The 6,187-nt window shown below is 31.0% G+C and overlaps 1 long non-coding RNA gene across 1 annotated transcript; it reads left to right on the plus strand.

Moving 5' to 3' along the window:
• The first annotated feature begins 211 nt into the window (after nucleotides 1–211).
• On the plus strand, nucleotides 212–5,902 carry LOC139505069 (uncharacterized). The gene is made up of 3 exons (XR_011659528.1): nucleotides 212–227; nucleotides 500–610; nucleotides 3,079–5,902. It is a non-coding gene; the product is annotated as an uncharacterized lncRNA (long non-coding RNA).
• The last annotated feature ends 285 nt before the right edge of the window (nucleotides 5,903–6,187 follow it).

Below are 6,187 nucleotides of genomic sequence, written 5' to 3' on the forward strand. Positions count from 1 at the left end.
CCGACATGTTGTGTTTGCATTTGATTTGGGAAAATATTTCCGAATTTCAACATGTAAGTTGAAATTCATCCTCAAATTCCTTTGGGAAAAATCACATATATCAAACTTCAGCTTGTACAGAAAAAGAACGGACTCTTTTGTGTTTTCTTTTTCCTGTTGCAACCTAAATTATAATACTTGTTTTGTAGATGACGAAATTGATAGAACGAGGAGAAAAGATTTTTCTTGTAAGCTATATTTTTAAAATTTAGTATTAGTGAGAAAATAATTCAAATGAAGTATTTCACTCTAACTGCTTCAATATCTTTCTGGTGTTATTCAGAATTTGGCGTTCAAAATCATAGCATGATTAGTGACAAACGGTTGGTATCAAACATGCAAACTTGATAAAGTTCATATTTTATTCAACAGAAAATAGTACAAATAGTTTAAATGCATCAGATTAGCTTTTCTTTCTCTATTCTTGTGATAATTCAATATCAAAACAATTTCGTTTCAGTCTTATAGCACTAATAGTTGCTTCTGTAGTTGTGACTGCTGCAGTAACAACCCTAAAGGTGGTTCAAGCAAAGAAGGGATGTCTATACTACCCAAGCGTTTGCATAATGAGGTACAGTACGTCGTAAACATGATTATACTTCGGTGTTTCCGTATTGTAATAGAAACATATTTGTATAACATTCAATAAAAACTATCAATAGTTTGAAAGTGAATGCGATTACATTCAAGTTAACGAAAAATATCCTTTTTTTTTATTTTATTCGTGAAAAATATAAAAGTTTTACAATATTCACTATTTTGACAAAAAAATCTACCAAAATGTATTCGTTTTTATGCAATATATACTACAACAGTACATTGTTAATAGTACCATACTGTCTTACTGTAAAAACAAAACAATTTGAAAGTCGATGATGAAAAGGTATCGACATACGTAAAGAGATAATATGATTGACCATCGGGGACCTTGACATAAAATCACTTTCCATCTACATGTATGGTTAATTATGCGTGAGGGAGATAAAACCTTCGTTTCATAAAACAAAAACAAAAATTGAACGGATAATTTAAGAAAAGTATGTCAAAAATTATGTCAGTAACGAACCTCTTACTACTGATTCAATAGGGGCTTTAATAGTCTATCAGAATTGTTTATAACTCATTCGTTTAAAAAAAATCAAAATAATGTATAAATGTCAGGTATTCGAGGCGTTTTTGTTGTATTTACCTGCTTCAGGAAACAATCTACCAAAAGGAAGCAAAATATATAAACAAAAATGTTTCCAAAATTACATAAATTATCCCAATGGTATATCCAGACACTCATTAAAAGGCAGAATTTCAGCTCCTATCAATCATAATTCAAAAATCGATAGAGTGTTCAGATTACCCGGCTATCCTCCTCACAGACCCACTTTGGGAACTGTGTACCAAGTTTTTGCATAATTAATGTCTCTTCACTGATGCCTAAGGCCCTAAGCCGATTATCTTAAAATTAATAGCCAATACTACAAACAAATTTCGAAAACTACTAAACATGTCCCAATAGTATAGCCTGACACATGAATCTTTTAACAATAGTATTTAAGTCTAGCATGAAGCTTCGTATCTATGAGAAATCGCTTTAGAAAAAATATTTTTGCGTTTGTTTTTTTTTTTTTAATTGCGGAATAAATTTTCCATTCATGGACATTCAGTTCGAAATCATCAGAATTTCACTTTTTCCATGAACCCAGGTGATTAGTAAGAATAAGACATTAAAAGCAACTCACGACAGCATTCCAAAATGGACCACCAACTTCTAAGTGCAAAAATAAAAATAATAAATCCACATCTTAAGTCCATGTTTTAGCAAGGAAAAAGTAAAGCATCAAGCAATCGAACTATCTGGAATAAGAAGTAAACAATAGCATTATACTGTGGCTATTCTGGAAAATTTCAAAAAATAATGATAAGGGGTTTGGAGGCGTAGGTGATTTAAATGTGTTCAACAATGTGCACATATTTTGTAAAGCATCCGGGAACATCAGTCTGATTAACAAAATCAGAGATAAAAAATAGAATAAAGATATAAGATTATGACAAATATTCAACAAGTACAAAATGGGTACTCTTAAGTCCATGCCTTCATAAGTGAAACCACAAAAATATACGATTATAAAACCAACGGAGGAAGTTCACAATATAATTTAATTGGTTAGATTGTAAGTAATGTGTCATATTAAATGTAATAAAGGGTTCAGGAAGATTTTCTTAATATAAACAAAAATTGTTCCCACAATAAAGCAATGTCAAATTCGAAGCTTTGATATTAATCAAAAACATAAAATATTGAATAATTAGAAAAGATTCGGAGAAAGTTTCATTTAATACGATAAAGGGTTTATAAGGAGAAGCGGATACAAATGTGAAATATAGTGAAGAAGTCCGAGGCCGTGCCTTTTTTACGTATCCCTCCGAAATCATTTTGAGAAAAGATAAAAAAGAATGGATGAAAAAATGAACATTGTGTGGAACTTTGTGTATGTTAATATTGCGGATACAAATGTTGGACATAAAGAAAAACGAATGAACGAACTAACACTTCATACCATCCGTTAATGAGAGCGGGAAAAATAATACATTGACATAATCCCAGTCAAGAATTTAAAACATAATTTTTGAAAGCTATGTCTTATTCAGTATATCACACGGCATCGAAATCTACAGAAAATGACTTTGATGGTCACCATCACCAATATTTTCAAATTCATGATACCAAGGATGTGGTCTGATGTTCAAACGTTTCCTTTTTCCTATTGTGCGATTTTTTTGCATGGCGTTTGATGAAGACATAGCAGGGAAAAACTTCTCAATCGATTGAAGAATTAATTATCAATAAACTACTGTCGCCTTAATTTACATAACTTTTAATGCAGATGATTGAAATTATAGAATTTATTTCAAATCTAAAACCCTGGTTTTTTTTCTCAACTGGGATATTAGTGTTCGACATTACAACTGTTATCTTTCCACAATTTCCTGTTTGAAAGATTATAAAAATCAGACCTTATAATCATTAATTGTTTTCACTTTTAGAGATAACATCAAGAAGAAATTAAAGCCAGAAGTGACGAAGTTGCGAGATTCATTCTTATCGAAATATGGTGATCCCGAAAAAATATCTGCGCTGGTTGACAAAATACATGATAACGTATTAGACACCAAAGATAAAATAACTACAGTCAAACAATTGCATACGAAACTAAAAGGTTTATTGTCAAGTGTCATTCAAGATCATGGTTCCTTTATTGAAGATATTCCACATATGAAATCTCTTCTCGAAGAACACAAACAATGGCTTGATTCAAATGGAAATCGGCGTATATAGATATAGCAATGATAGCTGTAGAAACAGTAATTGCTGCTGTAACAATTGCAGCTACAACAACTGCCTCAGTCTTCGCAACAGCTGCAGCTGGAATAGGACTTGTTTTTGCTATTGGTTTCGGGATTGTTGACGTTGTTACAAGTGTTATAGAGGAACGGAAAATTCGCGATAAGTTGAGAAAAGCTCAAGCAACACTCATTCAAGCAAAGAAAGACATAAATATTGCCTTCCAAAATATGAAAAAATTTCAAAAACAGTTTTGTAAAGTTGTTATCTCATTCCTTCGTGATATATCATTTAAGGGTAAGGACTACGATTACACATTTTTTAATCTCTATAACTTTATTTCAAAAACATATGGAAAATCCACAAATGGATGCAGGTGGGTATCCGTATACTCTAAATCAAACTTCAATACGCTAAAAAATGTTGAATGGACAGTATATTCAGCCCTTACTTAACTTTTTGTCCATAGACATTGCTAGTTTGAAAAAGAGAATAGTTGAGGTAGAAGAAACACAGGCCTTTTTAAGAGAATTGAATTCCCGAATAATTGACAAGAAGTTAAGTCCTAGAAAATTGTTTGGTTTTCTAAAACGTCATAAACCAAAGATGGCTAAAAAAATGTTTGTGACTCTTTTCGATCTTTTGAAATATATCGCGAGTGTACTTCCTAAAGTTAAATGTTATTGGGGTACACACTTAGATTCCATTAGGAACAATAAAGTAACAATTAAAAATTATCTTCAATCTCCAATATGTGAGTGTCCTGAAATTGATAAATTCACCCAAAAGTTAAAGACAGGCGTAAAACAGAATATTGCACCCTGTAAATTAACAACGCAAGTACAAAGTTCAGTGTTCAATTGTAATTACAGGGTTATCAAATTTATTGCCGACGTCATTTTATTGAATGAAAGTTGTTACTGGGGGTATGACTTGACAAGTCTCCGAAACCAACACACTCCGCTTGAAATTAACAATGGTGTGTAGACTCTCATTTGTTTTTTAAGTCTTAAATTTTTCAAATCATCAAAATTGGACACCAACCTTATTCTAATGGCAAGAACGTTACTTTGTACAAAACATAAAGTTTGTAGTCACGGCTGGCAGAACTTTTTATTATGTCTCGTATTAAACATTCCTGATTCAAATACAGTTTGTTCAAAGTCTAACATTTTGACACCCGGTCCTCAGTGCATACCAGACGATAAACGTTTCCAATCTTGTGATATTTAAAGAAAAAAATGAATACAAAATCATATATATCGTTACTTTTTTATTTGGGCATATGGGAACTCCCTTTTATGAGCTATATTGTGATTTGCTATTCGTTCCAACTTTTCCGATAAACATTTTCGTGTTCCAAAAATTATATAATAAGTTTTAATGATTCAGGAAATTGCAACCTTTGGCTACTTTCAAATATTGTACGTGAGCTGTAAACCGAAAAAAAATATGGCTATAGCTGCGAATGTATAAAGTAAGATGTGATGAATATGAATAAAGCATCTAAATTTTGTACTGAAAAAGAAAACAAATAATATTATTCTGAAACAAAATATATTTTGGATTTCTTCATTTTAAAGCCCAAACACGATTATACCTTCTTAATCATGTGGTCTGAATGTCCTGGTGAAGGTTATCATAAACTTATCGTGTGTTTTTGGTCCGTTTCATTTCAAAAATCGATATACCGTCAAATATTGTACGTGAGCTGCAAACCGAAAAAAATATGGCTATAGCTGCGAATGTATAAAGTAAGATGTGATGAATATAAATAGAGCATCTAAACTTTGTGCTGAAAAAGAAAACAAATACTATTATTCTGAAACAAAATATATTTTGGATTTCTTCATTTTAAAGCCAAACACGATTATACCTTCTTAATCATGTGGTCTGACTGTCCTGGTGAAGGTTATCATAAACTTATCGTGTGTTTTTGGTCCGTTTCATTTCAAAAATCCATATACCGTTACCAGAGAATTAAATTCTTCATCGGTAAATACAAATCGTGCTTTCTTAAATGTTGACAAATTTCAATCAAGTGTGGCATTTATGTGTCATTTGTCTCTGAGAAGTTTCAGCTCAATGTTCATTTAATGTTTTTCTTATTTATTAACTGTTTGAATACTAAGTACCATGCAAATACTATTTGTGATTTTAAACTTGTAAAATTAATATCTTATTTTTTTTCGAAAACTTATACATTTTCAGACAACTACTGTCTGTGTAGGTTATTTGGTTCTGCTTTTCCAGGAATATGTTCATACGAAACTCAACTATTTGATAACATTAAAATTAAATTTAACATCATGAAACAGTCTTGTTATAGACTTTTTTTATTACATGCTTTTGTTGATGATGGTTATTGAAAGACCACATGTCAGTTGTACTGATATAGAAAACATTTGTTGATTTTACATGATTAAATGTTGTTGTACATTTAATGTGGATGGTTTACGATATTCTTATAACTGTATTTCTGTTTTTCCGAATTGTTGCATTCTGAATAAATGTTTAATAGGGTTGTTTTGTGTTGATTATGATATGTCATAAATGAAAGAAACAATTTGATGAATTACATCATAGTGATAGATCAGTTTTATCATAAGCTTTCAGATATACATGGGAGATTAATAATTATTAATTAAATATAAGAAGGTGAACGTATAAGTATACATTATATACGTAACAGGACAACTGATTAAACTTTAAACCTGCGTAAACACAATCCATTTGTTTCTTACTTCTTGTCGTCTGTCAACATTTTGTACGTTTTTAGTCTTAAAAATATCAACCTGATTTGTCGAAACT

This window comes from Mytilus edulis, unplaced genomic scaffold (assembly GCF_963676685.1).
Source record: "Mytilus edulis unplaced genomic scaffold, xbMytEdul2.2 SCAFFOLD_1418, whole genome shotgun sequence".
Taxonomy (NCBI): Eukaryota; Metazoa; Mollusca; class Bivalvia; order Mytilida; family Mytilidae; genus Mytilus; species Mytilus edulis.